At 41.8% G+C, this 18,207-nt stretch overlaps 1 protein-coding gene across 2 annotated transcripts in view; it reads left to right on the forward strand.

Moving 5' to 3' along the window:
* SDC2 (syndecan 2) overlaps window positions 1-18,207 on the forward strand; it is a 100,353-nt gene that overhangs the window by 13,153 nt on the left and 68,993 nt on the right. Inside the window, exon 1 of one of the 2 annotated variants that reach the window (XM_045050102.1) lies at window positions 1,244-1,267. The exons of the other annotated variant lie outside the window; for it this stretch is intronic. The gene's annotated coding sequence lies outside the window, so the exon portion shown is untranslated. Of the gene's footprint in view, window positions 1-1,243; window positions 1,268-18,207 lie in introns of those variants that run through there. 2 annotated transcript variants of the gene reach the window in all.

Consider the following 18,207-nt stretch of genomic DNA (forward strand, 5'->3'; position numbering starts at 1 on the left):
CCATGATAGGCACTTTCCATTCTTGTCTGTAATTGTCTCACAACTGCCAGGCGGTGTTTGCCACGACTGCATTTTATGTGGCCTAGCAGAAGTTAGATCCTCGTGTTTTGGGGGCTTTTTTTTTTTTTTTTAGCTTTAAATAGCCCTGGCATGATACTATTATCTTTCAAGAGAGCAGTGAAAGTATTTAAATGTATAACCAGTTTTTAATACGGTCTAACAGGTGTAGCTCAGAAAAATGAAGTGTCACACTTCATTTGCATTGGTTGTCCAAATACCCTAGATCACCCATATTCCTTTTTTTTTTTTTTAAGTTAATTTATTTATTTTGAGAGAGTCACCAGGGGAGGGGCAGAGAGAGAATCCCAAGCAGGCTCTATACCAGTAGCACTGAGCCCCACGTGGGGCTCGAACCCATCAAACCCACAAACGGTGAGATCGTGACATGAGCTGAAACCACGAGTTGAACACTTAACTGACTGAGCCACCCAGGTGCCCCACCCATATTCTGATTTCTTTACCAACGTGGAGCCTATTGCTTTGATGGCTTCTCTCCATAAGCTTGTGTCTGGTAATGGGGGGACTAAGGAGTAGAATTCACAGGGTCTCTTTAAATTCTCAGCTCTGCCAGTGTCTGGCTGTGTGAACTTGGGCAGATTACTTAGTCTCTCTCTGCCTCAGTTTTCTCATCTGTAAAAAGGAGATTAGTCACAGTAGCCACCTCATGGTAATGCTGTGAGGATTAGTGAGTTCTTGCATGTCAAGCATTTAGAAGCGTGCCCGCTGTGGAGTCAGCACTGGTCTCTGTTGATGCTGATTGAAATGGACAGCTGATTAGATGTGCTGATCAAAGAAGAGAGGATCCTCTTTGGAGGTTTTGAACCTGAGACTGAGAAAAATGATGGTGCCATGGACCAGATGGGAAAGAAAGGATAGGCTGATTTCTTTCTTCTTTTTTCTTTTCTCAATGTGGCTATTGTGTTTTGGTGAAAAGAAAAGGTATTTTAGCCTCTCTAGCTCTTAGCTCTGGAGAGTGAGGGGCATGTTCTAGATCACTGACTCGCACCCCTTCCTGCTGATTAAACTCATCTGAGGAACTCTGAAAAGCTCTGTATGCCTGGGCCCCACCTGGGACATCAGACTCCGTGGGGGGTGGGGCCCAGCTGGCTGTAAAAGCTCGCCGGGTGATTCTAGCTTCCAGAAGGTTTGAGAACTACTGCTCTGGGTGCCTTCATGGACTCTTCCAGCTTAGAGGCAAATCTAGCAGGTAAGATTTTGTCTTCTTCTTAAGTTTATTTATTTTGAGAGAGAGTGAGAGAGAGAAGGAAAGCATGAGTGGGGGCAGGGCAGAGAGGGAGGGAGAGAGAGAATCCCAAGCAGGCTCCTTGGTGTTAGCTCAGAGCCCGATGTGGGGCTCCAACCCACGAACTGTGAGATCATGCGAGTTCAGATGCTTCACCAACGGAGCCACCCAGGCACCCCAAGATTTTGTCCTCTTAAACCATCTTTCCTATTGCTTGTGACCAAGCCCCATGGATTGCAGTGGCTTCCCAGGACTGCCCTGCTGCCCGTCACAGTCCAAAGCTGTATACAAGAGGATATGCTTGCTCCCTTCGGGATTCTTCCTTTTCTACTCTTCAACATCTTTTTCTGTTGGCTCATACTTTTCTGATAGTTTATGTTGGTAGATTATGATACATGCTCTTTACACAGAAGATTATATACGTATAAATTAAGTCTTTCTGAGGATGTCTTTAAAAAAAAGGAAACATTTCCTTTTCCTTTCAAAAACTTTCCTTAGTGGAACAAAGGATGCTTGTCCTCCTGGCCTGGTTGCAGAAAAGCATGTTTGGTCAGCTTATTAGATTTGCCTGAGTTCATGCTTTGAACAGAGAGATTGTGTTTTCCTGATTGGGAATGTGTCCTAGAACTTGTCTGAAGTTACTGATCATGTATAAGCCCCACACACGTGTCTTAATGATGGTCCTTTTCTTCAGTTTATACTTTATTACTTCAGCTCAGCTACTTGGACCTCGTTCAAGTTGAATTAGTTCCATGGAACTCTACTGTTTCCGGGGTTGAAGTAGGGAAGAGCGAGTGCTTTTGGCTATCCTGTGAATAAGACGTCTGAGTTGTCTTTAGTTCTTGCTTCAGTAAAAAAGCAGCAGCCCATTATCTAATCTATTCATAGTTTACTTTGTTCAGATATCTAATTTGGGAACATGTTTGCCCTCACTCAATTCTGAAACACAATTTTCCATCCCTTGAATAAAGGGGGCTATCTTTAATTGACTCAGGAAAAAAAAAACCTTGTTTAAGAATTCTAGAGTTTTCAAAGCTTTTAAAAATTGCTCTGCAGGATAACATTAAAGTGCTCACCCTTTAGAAACTGCCACTCAACATGTATCTGTCCCACAATGGAGTTGGAAGGAGGATTATTCTGAGCAAGCTGTTAAATAAACCATTTGCTAGGATTCATATGCTTTTAAACCTAGTAAGTCTGTAATATCTAGAATGAAATTCAACATTGCTGGGTTTTTTTTGGGGGGGCAGACAATCGGTGTAAATGTCTTTCCAAAGTATGAAGCGTACATGTAGACTAATCTTAGAAATTAAGGGAGTGGAAATGTGAATTCTACCCCCCCCCCCAACCTTAGTGTGTCCCTGACACATAGATGTTGCAGAGCGCTGATATAATACAATTTGTACATAGAAGTGTTTGTTCTCATGGGGCGCCTGGGTGGCTTAGTCAGTTAAGCTCAGGTTATGAGCTCATGGTTTGTGGGTTCGAGCCCTGCGTGCGGTTCTGTGCTGACAGTTCAAAGCCTGGAGCCTGCTTCAGATTCTGGGTCTCCCTCTCTCTCTGTCCCTCCCCAGCTCATGCTTTTCTCTCTCTTTCTCTGTCTCTCTCACAAATAAATAGACCTTAAAAAAAATTAAAGAAGTGTTTGTCCTCAGTGGAACTTGGAGTCTATCGGGAGAGTCATTAACCCAGGCATTAGGTCAGTTCTCTAAGTGTGGACAGGTCAGCAGTATCTGCATCACCTAGGAACTTGTTAGAAATGCAGCTTCAGGGCCTGACTCCAGACCGACTGAGTCAGAAATCTGAGAGTAGGACTCTGCTTTAAAAAGCCCACCGGGTGATTCAGTTGCATGCTACTAGAGATTGAGAGCTACTGAGAGTGGTTTCCACCCCTGCTGTCCCAGACACTATTGAATGAGAGCCCCTGCTTGTGGGGCCCGGATATCAGCGTTTTGTTTTTGTCTTTTTTTTCTGAGCTGCCTTGGTGATTCTAATGTGCAGCCATGCTTGCGGCCCTCTGCATTAGGGCCTCGCTACTCAAAATGTGGACGCCAGACCAGCATGAACATCACCTGGGAGCTTGTTAGAAATACAGAATCTCAACCCCACCTGAGACTACTGAACTGTAATTTGCATTTTAACAAGGCTTCCGGCACATAAGCACATTAAAGTTGGTGAAAACAATATAGAAATAGTGAGTTTTCTTCCTAGAAGCCAGTTCTAGAATGCCCTTCATTTACAAGTTTTGTGAGGTAGGCAGCACAGCAGCTTTGTTTGGCTTCTGCCTGGTGTTGACTCAGGGAAGCTGGCATTGATCCGGGGGAGACAGTTGGCATAGTAGCTATTGCTAAAAGGACCTGGGACCCTCGGGTGTAACAACAGCCCGTAAGCCGTCATCAAGGGAGTGATGGCAGTTAAGACACTTGCAGGTGCTAGCAGCAAAAATCCCAACGCAGATTGGCATGAAGAAATCAAAAGGAACATTGTGGCTCAGGTAATGGGGGAAGTCCAGGAATGTGAATAAAGGAAAAGATAAATCTGTTTATCTTTGGCAGATTGGTAAGTGCTTTTCTTTTAAAATGTTTTCAGTGAAGTGGTTTGCATCTTTAACTGCTAAAGATTGTATAAATAGAGGCCTTTAGCACATCAAACAATGGTGAGTGCTACACAAAGGATGAATTGCTGTGTTTACCTTCTCATTTGCAAGATTTTGTTTCCTTCAAAAATATATATATGTGTGTGTGTATATTATATACATATATATTTGTATCTTACTCATTACAGAGAGGATTTGAGGTGATTTCCATGACTGCATACCTTTTCCACAACCTTTAGAAGAAATTATATAAATGGTTGAATTATACTCCTGCAACCAGAGCTTTCTAAAAGCTTACCGTGTAATGTTTTTCGAAAAAAGTTTTAACAGTCTTAAATGATAGAAAAATAATACATGATATTCAAAATAACATGCTATTTCCAAGCTTCTCAACTGAATGCTTATTGTCCTTTTAATAAAAATGTGGACTGCAGGCACATTTGATGTAAATGAATTAAAAATTTCATTTGCCCAGAACTTTGTGTATTACGTTAATATGATTTACCCAAAACACTGTTGTTGGTTTAATAAATATTAAGAGAACATTTGTGAGTTGCCTCCTGGTGTTTGCTGTTTCTCTCCTTGGGCATTAACTACTCTTGTGAGTCTTTACCAGGCTGTTTTTGTTGTTTTGTGCCTTGAGGTATAAATAGAGGCAGAGAACCCGGAAGATTCAAACAAATTCCATACCATAAACTATTTGCAGATGTGTTTAGTATTCATTCAGGAGAATTAGTCTATTTAATATAAAATTACTTTCTTTTAGTACTCTAGAAGTGCAAGAGGTTCAGTTTTTATTTTACTGGAAATTTCAAAAACAGGAGTAAAAAGATTTTCTGGGGGTGCCTGGGTGGCTTAGTTGGTTGAGCATCTGGCTTTGGCTCAGGTCATGATCTCATGGTTCCTGAGTTTAAGCCCTGCATTGGGCTCCCTGATGTCAGCGCGGAGCCTGCTTCGGATCCTTGTCCCCCTCTTGTCTCTGCCCCTTCCCTGCTTGTTCTTTCTTTCTCAAAAAAAAAAAAAAAAAAAAAAAAAAAAAGAAAGAAAGAAAACAACAACAACAACAAAAAACTTTCTGGAAAGCATCATCATCGACGAAACACCAGGAAGATATAATGTAATGACTTACATTTGACCCTTTGTCTTCCTGGATCTTCCTTCTTTTGGACAATCAGGAATGAAAGGTGTGGAGGCTTTTAAAGGGGCAGATTTTGATTGAATGGAAGGAAGGCCTTTCTAAAAAGTGGTCACAGAGGGAATAGACCACTTCAGAAGTAGCGAGGCCCCACACCTAGAGGTAATAAGCAAGCAAGTGTTTGGCTGTTTGACATCTTCAAAACCTCAGCTAGCTGGGAGGTTAGCTGATGTTTACAGCTTCCTACTAACCTTAGATTCTGTCGTTCTTACCGTATGTTGAAGTTGAAGGCTGAGCCACTTAAAATATATTTTGTTTCCTGTCCTGGTAACTTGGCCTGACTGAAACTAGACATCAGGTTTGGCCCTTGGTTGAAGGAGTATGGCATTCTGGGACAAACTTTCTGTAAACTAACCACAAAACCTCTCTTTGCCCAATTCAGGGGACCGTGTAATTATTGAAATTTGGTGTTCTCCAAACTTCAAGTGGCCCTGACAGGTACTTAATCAGGTGGAATAGCCAGCTTGACTGATGTGAGCCAGAGAGATGTGTACCTGGGAGATAAAGTTGCAGTGGGTGGCCTTGAGGGGGTAGGAAGAGAGCCTCTAGAGGTGGAGAGGCAGAGGGTCTCTAAGGTCACAGGGAAAGGGGCCACTGGCAGAGGTTTGGGAGGCACCTTTGGCCTGCTAAGCATTCATTCTTCCACTGGTTTGCCACACCACACAGACCAACTGGTCGAGGGCAGTCATGTCGTGCCATGATCACACATGACCCCTGGTTCCTAGCACAAAGCTTTCCTCGTGAGGCTCAAGCAGCCATTGTGAAAAAACAAGACTGAAACAAATGGTGCACAGGGACTCTGGGTTAGGAGCCATTTCTTTACCTCTTTTGCCCAAACAGCATGCACTGTGTGTTTCCTTCTATATCCTGGGAGAAGCAAGGGAATAGCAGACAGGTAGCCAAAAGACTTGGATTCTTGCAGCTGGCCTTCCTCTCTGACTCTCGATTTCAGCTTAGGTCATGATCTCTTGGTTCCAGGGATCTAGCCCCTAGTTGGGCTCTGCACTGGCAGCACAGAGCCTGCTTGGGATTCTCTTTCTCTCTCTCCCCCTCCCCCACCCCTCCTATGCACACACGTGCTCTCTCTCTCTCTCTTCTCAAAATAAACATTAAAAGAAAGAAAATTTCCCAAATGCCTATAAAATTGATGGGAAGAGTTATTATGAAGCAGGTGAAAAATGTGATCATGACCTGTGATCTGACCCCCCCCCCCCCACCAATACCCCCAGTTTCCAGCTCATTAGCCCCAGGCTGCCAGAGGAAAGGAGCCTTTCAGGCTGATGGGCCTAGTACAAAGTGCTATCCTCGCCCTGCCTGGATTTGAATTTTCTGGGTGGCAGTGGGATGGATTTGTTAAAAAGGCACATTCTTGGTTCTGACCTTAGTCCCTGTATTTGAATGTGGTCAAAATGTACCGAAGTTACAGAATAACTGCTCTGGCTGAGTGACCAGAAAGCTTGGACTAAGTTTCTGTGGACCCCACTTCTATGCTCATCTTTTGGTGCTTTTAGTTCCAGCTCTGAGGTCCTCTACAAAATGCAAAATTTGCCACTGAGCTCCGGATCAAGACCTACATTATTGGGAAAGCGATCATTTCAAAAAAGTGCAGTTTATCTGGTCATGCAATAGGCTGAATGTCAAAGAGTATCTTTTATGCTACTTGCAGTTAATGTACCTAATATTTAACAGCTCTCTTGAGATTTAACTCCCATGCTACAAAAAGTCACCCACTTAAAGTGTACTGTTGAGTGGATTTTAGTATTATCACAGAGGCATCGGTCACCACAGTCTAATTTTACAGCATTTTCATCATCCCCCAAAGAAACCCTGTATTCGTTAGCAGTCGCTTCTCATTCCAGTCCCCAAGCAAGTCCTAGGCAGCTACCCACTTACCTTCTGTTTCTGTAGACCTGCTTATCCCAGACCTTCCGTGTGAACGGAATCCTCCGATGGTTGGTCTCCATAACCAACTCTCTTCACTTAGCATGACGTTTTCAAGGTTCATCCACGTCTGAGCGTGTGTCAGGACTGCATTGCTCTTTATTGCTAAACCACACCCCGTTGTATGGATATGCTAAATTTTGTTTAGCCATTCGTCAGGTGATGGACGTTTTGGTGGTTTCAACATTTTGGCCATTAGGAGTAATGCTGCTTTGATCATTCACGTACAAGTTTTTTGTGTGGATGTATGTTTTCGTTTCCCTTAGGTCATGTGGTAACTCCATGTGGAACATTTTGAAGAGCTGCCAAACTTTTCCAAAGTGTCTGTAACATTTTACGTTCCCGCCACAGTGCACAAGGCTTCCAGTCTCTCCACATCCTTGCTCATGCTTGTTACTGTCTGTCCTTTTGCTTATAGTCATTCTGGTGGGTGTGAAGCGGTATCTCATTGTGGTTTTGCACTTACCTAATGACTAATGATGTTGAGCATATTTTTGTGTTCCTATTCCCCATTTGTGTTTCCTCTTTGGAGAAAGGTCTTTTTAAATCCTTTGTTTTAAAATTGGGTTATCTTCTCACTGAATTTTAAGAGTTCTTTATATGCTCTTAATATAAGTCCCTTATTAGACAATTCATTGATATTTTCTCCCATTCTGTGGGTTGTGTTTTCATTCTTTTGATAGTGTCCTTTGAAGCACAGTTATCAATTCCTATCAAGTCCTATTTATCAATTTTTTTTCTTCTGTTGCTGTTGTTGTTATATGTAAGAAACTATTGCCTAACTGAAGGTTGCAAAGAGTTATTCCTGTGTGTTCTTCGAAGAGTTTTGTGGTTTTTAGCTATTACATTTAGGTTTATGATTCAGTTTGAATTTTTGCATATGTTGTGGAATGAACGTTCATTCTTTTTTTTTTTTTTTTTTTTTTTTGCATGTGTTATTTAGTTGTCCCAACACGTTTTGTTACAAACTCTGTTCTTTGCCCCGATTGTATGGTCTTGGCACCCTTGGTGAAAATCATAAATGTAAGGATTTGACCATAAATGTAAGGATTGACCATAAATGTAAGGATTTATTTCTGGAGTGTCAATTTTATTCCGCTTATTCATTTACGTGTGTGTGTGTGTGTGTGTGTGTGTGTATGTACACAAACACAAGGGCATGTTAAACTTGGTTGTGAATGCTGTCTTTCCTTTGGCTTCAATTTAGGTGGATAGGAAATGGAACAAAATTTAAAAAGTAGGAATTTCAGACATTAACTGCATAAGGAGACTTGGCCATGAGGTCCCTCAAGCCTCTGTTGAGTCCACTTGCCAGGGATACAGAGAGTAGGTAGCCGGGTGGTTGGTATGCTTCTCTTTTTATTCCTTTCTCCCCCTTCCTCCTGAAGTGGAATATGTTGTGGAATGTTTTGGAGTGGGGCACATTTTAGATCTGTGGTCTTGGCTTAGCCTTGCCGGTCAGGACTTGGTTAAGTGATCGTCAGGAGATCTGAATCTCCTTCACCCTGCATATGGATTCTTGGGTCTGAAGCCTTTGGCTGTCAAATGAAAGAGCTTGACTAGATTCTAATGCTTCTCCCCCAATACCCCCAATCAACTTGAAATTCTGTGATTTGTGTGCCTGGCCAGCCCCTAAAAAGTGGTACATCTCCTCATTGTCCTCTGTACATAAAACCAAAGGAATAAAGACCCCTTATTACTTTTACTCCTATTTTCCTGCTGATTCTGGTGGGAAGGGGCTGGGAAACAAATAGTGGGAATGAGTGACTAGCCCTCCTGTTATTTAGTGTAATGGTATAAAAAGCCTAGTCATGTGCTCTTAATGTTTCTTGGTTATCTTAATGTTTAAAGACGGAATGCATGACATAGCGAAAGGAAAACACAAGATTTTGCTGTATGCAGTATGCTTCTGCCTTGTGGATATAGTTGGAGAGACTGCCTTACCTTGAGAGCAGTTAACTACAGATAAAGAGTGAAACTTACTTCAGAAATGTCTTAATTTTATTCTTGGGTTCCTGGGAATTTAGAAATATAGGCTTTTAATTATTCACAGCTGGTGCATGAATAGAGTGGTAATAATAATTAGGAATAAAATGGCTCACCTCTTAAGCTGTTAGTTTTAATCCCCTAAATTTTTTTGATCTGAAGTCTTGAAGTCTGGCAAAGTCTTGAAGTCTGGCAGTCTTCAAATGGAATATTTGGAGGAGGTCCATCCTAGGTTTTGGTCAGGAAGTATGCAAATCTGCCTTGTCTTGCTAATTTGTTACAAGGGTTTTGATGGTTTGATTTTCATGCCTTCCAACGAAAAGCACACGTCACACAAAGCTAACCCACACTTAACAGAATTTATCTGGACATCCTCGCTGCAGACCCCCATTAGGCGGAAACCAGAAAGAAGTACCATCAGCCTACATCAAAGTATATGGGGCACTTGTAGTTTCCGATGTGGTCCTCCGCAGCAGCACCATTTCTGCTGGAGGAACTTGGGCTTGTTAGGGGAGAGAGCCTTCGCTTTAAAGGCTCTTGTGAATGGAGGCTGAACCAGGTGCTGCCCTCACAACTTCCTTGGGATAAGAACTCTTTCAATTCTGATAGTAGTCTTAAAAATCATAAAGCTGATAAAACAAGATATTTACAACCCCCTTTTTATAAAATCCTCAAATTCCAAAGTATTAATACAGTTTATTGGAAGAGTTTACTTCCCATGGTTTCTTAATGTTTCATCAGAGACATGTTTCAAAATGATCAATATTTATTAGAGAGTAAGTATAAAAAATAGCATGTGTTCTTGAAGAATGATTTGGATTGAAGTTGTATTCTGAGAAATTTTAAAACAGCACAATAGATGTTTTCTTTTTAATGTTTACTTATTTTGAGGGAGAGAGAGGGGGAGAGAGAGAGAGCAAGCAGGGGAGAGGCCGAGAGGGGGAGACACAGAATCTAAAGCAGGCTCCAAGCTCTGAGTTGTCAGCACAGAGCCTGATACGGGGCTCGAACTCACGAACCACAAGATCATGACCTAAGCCAAAGTCAGACGCTTAACTGACTGAGCCACCCAGGTGCCCCAACAAAATAGATGTCTTATGAGAACATGTAATTGTATCAAATTATTACCTTGGCTATTTGGGGAGAAGAAAAAGCTCAACTTTATATTTCTTATGTCAAGTTTTTGATCGCAATTAACTTTGCATTATTTTAGAAGTAGTCGTATAACCTTATTTGTGTGAACAAATTGGTACTTTTCCTAACTAATGCTGGCCGCTAATTTGGCTGTTAGTAAATAGTTATTAACTGAAACTAAGTGATTCTCCTAATACATCATCTTTACCTTTGTCCCCGGACTTCCTGGAACAAGATGACTTTTGTCAGGGGTAGTTGATAGAAGAATCCTGCCAGGGAGACTTAGCATTGACAACCTTTTTACACTTGGAAGCACACCTTGTAAAAAGCTCTCTTGAATCACAAGTGGAACCCCTTTTACGAGGTTAACCTGTTTAAGTCACCTTATATTTCCAGGAAAACAAGATAGAATTGTTTTTACTTTAGGGCCATGGCCCTTCAGTGAAGAGAGGCTGTGACTTCATGGAAACACTAATCAGTATTAGAAATTAGTGTGATATCTATAAATTCAGCAGTTTCCAAATGGGTGGTTTTTGCTACTTTCCTCACTTTTGCAATTTCATGAAATCTTGTTTGTCAGAGTGAACAGAGGAGCAGTAATAATTCCACTAATAAGGAGTTCTCTATCCCTGCCCCTCAAAGAGCCTCCTTTCCCATCCCAGACTGTTTATATATGATCAGCATGTGGACACCGTGCATGCTTATGTTTTAAGTATTTGCTTCTGGAGAGCCAGCTTGAAAAAGCAAAACAGAAAAATCCATTGGCGTTTTGAGAGTTGAATCCGCAGAAGATGTTGTTTGCAATGTGCCGAAAACATAAGGTCCAAACAGCCGGAACAGGCCTGGTGCCAGGCAATTTCACTGTGAGAGAAAGAGGAGGTCTGAAGCAGTCCTTTTAGGATTATCTCCAACTCAGCAGCTGCTGTCTGAGTTTGATTATGCACATCCTGCTCTGGGAGACCTGCATTAACCCTCGGGGCCCCTGGGGAACATCAGGGCTGTCTTTTCAACAAAAGACTCTTCCCTTGGACACCCAAGGGCAAAAGCCAAAACAGTATGGAGGTTAAAAGAAGGTGGAGCTTTTGAAGATTGAATTTGAGAGAACAATCTAGGAAGAAGGCTGTAGAATTTCGGGCTTGCAAGTGCCTTTTAAGTAAGACCCTTTAATTTTACTGATGGGGAAGCAAAGGTGAAGCTGAGTGACTTTGCCCAAAGAGAACTAGTCAGAACCAAAAGTCAGGACTCCTCATTCTCTGGTTAGAGCTGTTCTACATCCTACCACATTCTTGATGACCCAATTCTCATGTCGATACAAACCCTACCCTTTCGAAAACTGAGGACGAAAGGGAAGAAACTTTAAAAAAAAGCATTTTGGAATTCTGTATTAACCACCTTTTATAGACTGTCCAGGCATATTCAGGTTTTCTTTCCAAGCAGTAGTGTAAGTCTCAGGTGAGCAGCAAATACATTATTCTAGTAAATTCTGTGCATGATTCTTAAATCATGTTGGGAGGTGTTGGGAGGCAGAACAAGCATATTGGAGAGAGGTGTTGGGAGGGAAAGCTGGAAATGGGAAGACCGCTCTGGAAACTAGGAAGGATGTTGGTGTAATGAATCTTTTGTTCAACTATGGCGGTCTGGAGCAGGGCTGCGGCCTCTGAAGATTTATGGCCTCCAGTCTGGAGAAGGTAGGTGGGCTCACATTATCTGTGTTGAGGAGCCTGTGTGGGGTCTTTGAGCCTAAGGTTGTCCAGGTAACAGAAGGCTTTGTCCAGGTAACAGAAGGCTTTGTCAAAGAAGATGGCCATCTCGCATTCTTTGAGAGTAATGTGTTGCTGTTTATTCCACGTCTGTGTCGGGAATTGAAAATTTTCCCTGCTTTGTGGTCAATAGGATCCCCAGTTTTCTTCCTTTTAAAGGCTGGGAACATAATTTCTCTTGGAAAAGAATACATTAAATTCAAGGATATCACCCAAATGGGGGAAGCGCTCTTGCCAGTTGAGCTGAGTTGTTTGATATAATGGAACTATTTACCATTGCTGACCTCAAAGGTATTGATTAAGCAAGAGAGAAAAATCATGATGCTCTTACTCATTCAAATTCCAAGTGAATCTGGAATCTGTTGTTACATGTTTTAACAGTGGGATTTTTTTTTTCTTAATAGCAGTGTTTTTAATTGCTTTATTCATCTTCAAAGGTGAGTGTGAGCTGAGTGTCCTTCTGTGTCCCCCATCCTTTCTACGAAGCTTGAAAGAAAATGTTACATTTTGGATACTCTTTTGAGATATGGTGAATGTCTTTGTCTGCATTTATTCCTCTTCAAAGATTTTGGTGACCTCTAGCTGTAAATAAAGGGGAAAAGAGAGGTCTGGAGCACACAGAAGGAGACCTCTCAAACAGGCAGTTGTAAGAGTTATTTCAGAGCTGTGCTTTGGGTAATATTTTTTATTCACTGGCCTAATTAGGATATACCCATGTCTGCTTAGTGACTGAGCTTTTCGAAGTACTGTTGGCCTGAGTCTTTCAAGTGTTGACCAGATACTTTTACCCTCTCCTCTGGCGGGAGACGAGTTTGGGCAGAAGGGAAAGCTACTGTTGCTTTTGTTCTTCACCAAAGACCAACTTTTTGGATACCTTTGGAGAAGGTATCAAAAGGTGGTTGGTTAATCCTTTCCTCCTTTGTTTCCCTTAATGGAGGATAGCAGTGGCTCTTTGCCCCCATTGAGAAACACTGTGTCAATGCTGTTAGAATGTTGTAATGATGTCAAAAGAAGTAACTAAAGTGATTTTTCTCTGTAAGAAGTTATTCCAATTTATATGACCTATTATAAAACTTTTTGGAGAGCCCTTTGGACAGCTGTGGCTGGGAGAATAGATTAAGGACCTGTGATCTGTGTTTATTTCATAGTTATGAAGGTGTGCAATTGTATGTTTAGCAAAATGGGCCGTTTCAGGATATAGGGTGTAAGATAAATCCTCTGTGTGTACTGCTTCCAAATCCTCACCTTGACCAGAAGTAACAGTCTTCAGGTGGTAGCTTTCTCTAGGCAGAGGATCTATAGGTCTGTTTCTGGATTAGTTTTACACAAATGAAGTTCTCTCCTGCTGTTCTTGCCTGGGATTGGAATTTTTCCTTTTCACTGCTTGTCACTTGGCGTTTGAATGGAAATATGTCCTTCCTTTCAGAGCCAGAAGATTCTGGTTAATTCATCAGGAAAAATTTCTCCGTGGAGTTATTAATTCAGCTTCTCCATAGTATAGGGCTCACGCTACAGTGATAAACCTCTGAATTTGAAATCTCTTCTAAATATCTTTTTTCCTTCAAAAAAAGAAAAGAAAGAAAGCATACAATGCATTTCTGAGCAGCTAAAAATCCCACATTGTATAGCACTGTCATTCTCTATAATCTCTTTTTAGAAGATTTGGTGGTGGTTTGCTGCTTGAGCTCAACTACGTTAACATGAAGTTTTAGGCTTTTGAAGTGTAGAAGTGGTTCAGGATTAATAACCGGAAGACCCTTTAGATTCTCTTGAAGAAGAAAGATGAATATCTGGTGAATATACATGAATATCACATATTTGAAAATGTTATTTATGAATGTGCCTTGTGAGTTAAGCTTGCCCTGGTGGGCTGGGCCTCTTCCAGGGGGAGTGTTTGGACTCCAAGGTGCTTTGAGAGAGGAGTCTTTCATTCTTGGCATTCTGGGGGAGATTTACATCTGTAAGCCGGATAAAAATATGTGGAAAGGTGATTAGTTTAATTGGCCCAGTGTTATAATTATCCAGTAGGAGGTGACTGTGGGATGGCTATTATAGTCCAAAATGCCTGGTAGGAAGGGGAGGAGACTCACTGAGAGAACACCAGCAACATTATAAACGTGGTTTAAACGTGCACTCAGTTACAAATTACCGCGTAAGAAGGTAAGAGGAGTTCTTAACTATTTGGGACAAGAATCTGTCCCCACAAAGAGGTGGGCTTTTTTCAAGGATAATTGTGGGGGAATTCTAGTGATTTCTCTTTCCTTAAAATAGCAACAGGATTTAGGGGAAGTAAACTCATTTGAAGTGTTCGTAACATTAAGACCATCATTCTACAGTTGTCGCTCCACTCAGGGTGGCCACAATGGTGGTGGTGTCTTAGCCTCTTTCGGAAAAAAAGCCCAGTGCAGGGTCATGTTATAAAGTGGAGTATTTTTCTTTGACATCAAAGGGCGGGGAATGTTCTGCAGACAGTGAGCTAAGAAGTAGGGAGCAGGCATTCAGTGCTTGTGTTGGGAAACTATGTGTGGAATGTCATAGTTCATGGACCAGGGACCCTGAAGTGAATCCAGGTGCCTGCATGGTGCTGTTTTCCTGGAGCAAAATGACTGTAGGCAGAAATTGCAGCCAGATGAACCAAAAATAAAATTGATGGCTTTATTGGACCTTCTTTTCATGAAATCTAACTTTCTAATGTGCACATATATCACTCTGGGGATGTCATTATAAATGGCTGACCTTTTGTTTGGGGGAGCTGCTGTTCACTGTGCAGCTCCACTCAGCTCGGCTTTGATTCTGGCCCACATCTGTTGAACATGTGAAATGATGTGTGTGTGTGTGTGTGTGTGTGTGTGTGTGTGTGTGTGTGTGTAAATTTTCCCCCCTCTGAAGCACACTGACAACTGACTAAAAAGATTTAATGAAAACCAGTCAGAACTAATTTCAGTTAGATAGTCCAGCTTAGGGTATTAGCTCTTTTGGTTTCAGATGTAGAAGTTATAGCTTCCTTAAAAGTCATGGTTGAAGGCAGGAAGTCTCCTTGGACCGGGAACTGGGTTTCTTTGTCTTAGCTTGCCCCACTGCTGCCCCGGGTTAATGATTGCAGGGTGGCTGGGAATAATGAACCAGTGCCGCAAAGCTTGTTATCAACACGCTTGAGTGATACTTAAAAATCTTTCCTCTTCCATCTTCCCCCTTTCCCATAGAAGTCAGAGCACTGCTGTGGTTACACCTCATAAATACTGCAGACCCCATTGGGCTATCGAATGGGACCTAATGTAGTGTCATTTCTGCACTTCAGTGGGTGGTTCTTATTTTTGTGTGGTTTACTGCTCAATCTTGCAACAATGTGATGTTTGAGAACTTTCTAACAATTATTGTTCTTTTATGGAACCAGAATTTGAGTGAGACAAGACTTTGACCATTATTTAACAGGCCACCTAGATTTCCATATGAGCTTTAGAGGACATGTCTAAGACCATACCCTACTGGATCCCCGGATCCTTTTTTTTTCCCCTTGTTTTTTCTTTTTTTTTAATCCGAGGTTACACCTAAGCCTTCTGAATCTGCTGGGGGAGTTGTGGGACTGGCCTCTGGCCTGAAGGGGAGAGACAGGTATCCTTTGAGAAGGTGGTGGCTCCATACAACAGTGTTTTCCTGAAGGTTGGGTGACTGCAGTTCTAATACTTGGGCCTGTTTTGGATGTCAGAGTCATATTCTTCATTTTTGGTGACTGCTGCTGATTATTGGCATCGACCCATCCACGATTTATCTCGGCAGCTAGTATGATGCCTGACCTACGGTAGATGCTCAGTAAATATTGGTTGACTGAATGTAACCTCCAGGGGTAGAGAGGGAGGCCTGGTGACATGTGGGGAGAATGACCATGCTTGGGGATAGGTTCACGAGTTTTACTATTTCTGCTTCTGATGTGTTGGAACCCACCCTCTACAGCAATAGAGGCAAGACTCTAATAGCATAAATACTACTAGAATCCTTCTGTTTTCCATTACTGTCGTCCCTGTCACTGCTTGCCTGCCACAGGAGAGTCCTAACTGTTCTCTCTGCCTCTGTCAGTGCTTTAACACTAATCCAGCTGTCCAGCTCTCATCATTGTCTTTATCCTTCTAAGACAGAAATCTGATCAGGGCACTCTCCTACTTAAATGCCCTGCCGTGGCTCCCTGTTGCTTCCGATAAAATCCATACTTTGTTAGTGGGTCACACGGGGCCCCGTGTGGTCAGGTCCTGCATGCTTCTGCAGCATCAAACCCCAAAGTCTCTCTGCACCCTGCATGTAGTGTGTGCAGCCCTGCCGGCTGGTCAAGTGGGGGCTCTAATCTACTAGGTGGATTTAGAGTCCTGGGGTTTTAAAACCAGGGGATTTTAGAACTTGCATTGAATGTTTGGAACAGGAGTGGAGTAATTCATGTTAAGTAACCAGGGAAAATTGAGATGTTAAGAGATCTTTGCATGTAAGCCTTCAAAAATCAGTTTAATAAAAAGTTTGTTTTTCAACTGATTCTGTAGTTCATCTGGAAGAATACATGTGTGTGTATAGGTTCATACACACACACACACACACACACACACACACACACACACATATATGTGTGTATATGTATATACGCACACACACATTTTAATTTGGAGAAAGAATGAGGCAAAGATGTGTACCACTGGAGATTAAAACATATTATAAAGCCATAATAATAAAAGATGATGGGAGTGTAAAAAATATGCAATCAGACAAAATAGCACGTCTCAAATCCTCAGTGTATAGAATAATAGGTGATAAATCATTGGGGGAAAGGTACAGATTATTTGGTAAAGAAGGTTGTAAAATTGAATACCATAAAAAAAAATCTTGCCTCAGGTCATATGCCAAAATATCAGTCATGTGAATTGGAGTTAAATATGTTTTTATCTTTATTTTTATTATATTTTCCTTTTTAACATTTATTTATTTTTGAGAGAGAGAGAGAGAGCACGCGCGAGCATGAGTGGGGGAGGGGCGGAGAGAGAGACACACAGAATTTGAAGCAGGCTCCAGGCTCTGAGCTGTCAGCACAGAGCCCTATGTGGGACTCGAACCCATGGACTAGGAGGTCATAACCTGAGCCGAAGTCACACGCTTAACCTACTGAGCCACCCGGGCATCCCTATAATTTACTACTCTTAATTATACGTGTCTCCGTATACAGTAATGGCAAAGAGATAAACCTTTGGGGAAAGCATGCCTTATCAAGGGGATTTATGATCCTTAATATCCTAGACCATATGAGGTATCCTGTGTAAGAGACAAGCTGTGTTAGACTCCAGCTTCTGAAATGCTCAAATTATAATTCACAATGTGACTTTGAACAAGATACTCTCTGGGCCTTGATGTCCTCATCTGTAAAAGGAGAGAGTTGGGTTAGATCAGTTTACTGGGCTAGATTCCAGTTTACTCACTGGGATACCCTTGCACACTGTGCCAAGATTCAGATGCTCCTTGGCCCTTAGGGTAGCTGGATGGAGCCTAGGGGTAGCTGGTGAGAGCATGGGGAGGAGGCCACAGATCTATCACCTCTGGCCAAGAACAGCCATTTGTTTCCCCCAGGGAGTTGTGCAAATAGTACCACAAATCACACTTAATGTTTGAAGCCTGTATGAGGTGAGTTGCTTTAAATTCAAGAGGTGAAAACTAGGTGGAAAAGGAGATAATTTAAAATATAATGGACCTCTCATCTTTCCCACTCAATATTCAATAGCCATATTAAAAAATGAATAGAAGAAAATACATCAAAATGTTATCAGTAAGGGGCGCCTGTGTGGCTCAGTGGATTGAGCATCCGACTGATGAGTTTGGCTCAGGTCATGACCCTCGCAGGCTCTGTGCTGAGTATGGAGCCTGCTTAAGATTCTTTCCCTCTCCCCTGCTCACATACTCTTTCTCTCTCTCTCTTAAAAAAAAAAAAAAAATTATCAGTAATTACAGTAATCACTAACCTGGTGGGCTTATGGGTAATTTTTATTTTCTTATTTATAATATCCTATATCTTTCAGATTTACTAGGTTAAGAGTGGGTTAAGTTTAAAATAAGACTTGTAATTGAAAACCTCACTTGTAGCCATATTCAGAACTCCATGAGTGACCACTGTGGCTGTCAGTGTTAAGATTCTAACAAAAATAAAATGCCAAACCTGGACTTCTCATGTAAATATCCTGGGGCACTTTCATACCCTGGTTTCTTGCCCAGTGCTTACAAAGCCTATCTGTAGAGTGTGTTAGAAGCCTTCTCCTTACTCAGAATA

The sequence above is a fragment of the Felis catus genome, chromosome F2, assembly GCF_018350175.1.
Source record: "Felis catus isolate Fca126 chromosome F2, F.catus_Fca126_mat1.0, whole genome shotgun sequence".
Taxonomy (NCBI): domain Eukaryota; kingdom Metazoa; phylum Chordata; class Mammalia; order Carnivora; family Felidae; genus Felis; species Felis catus.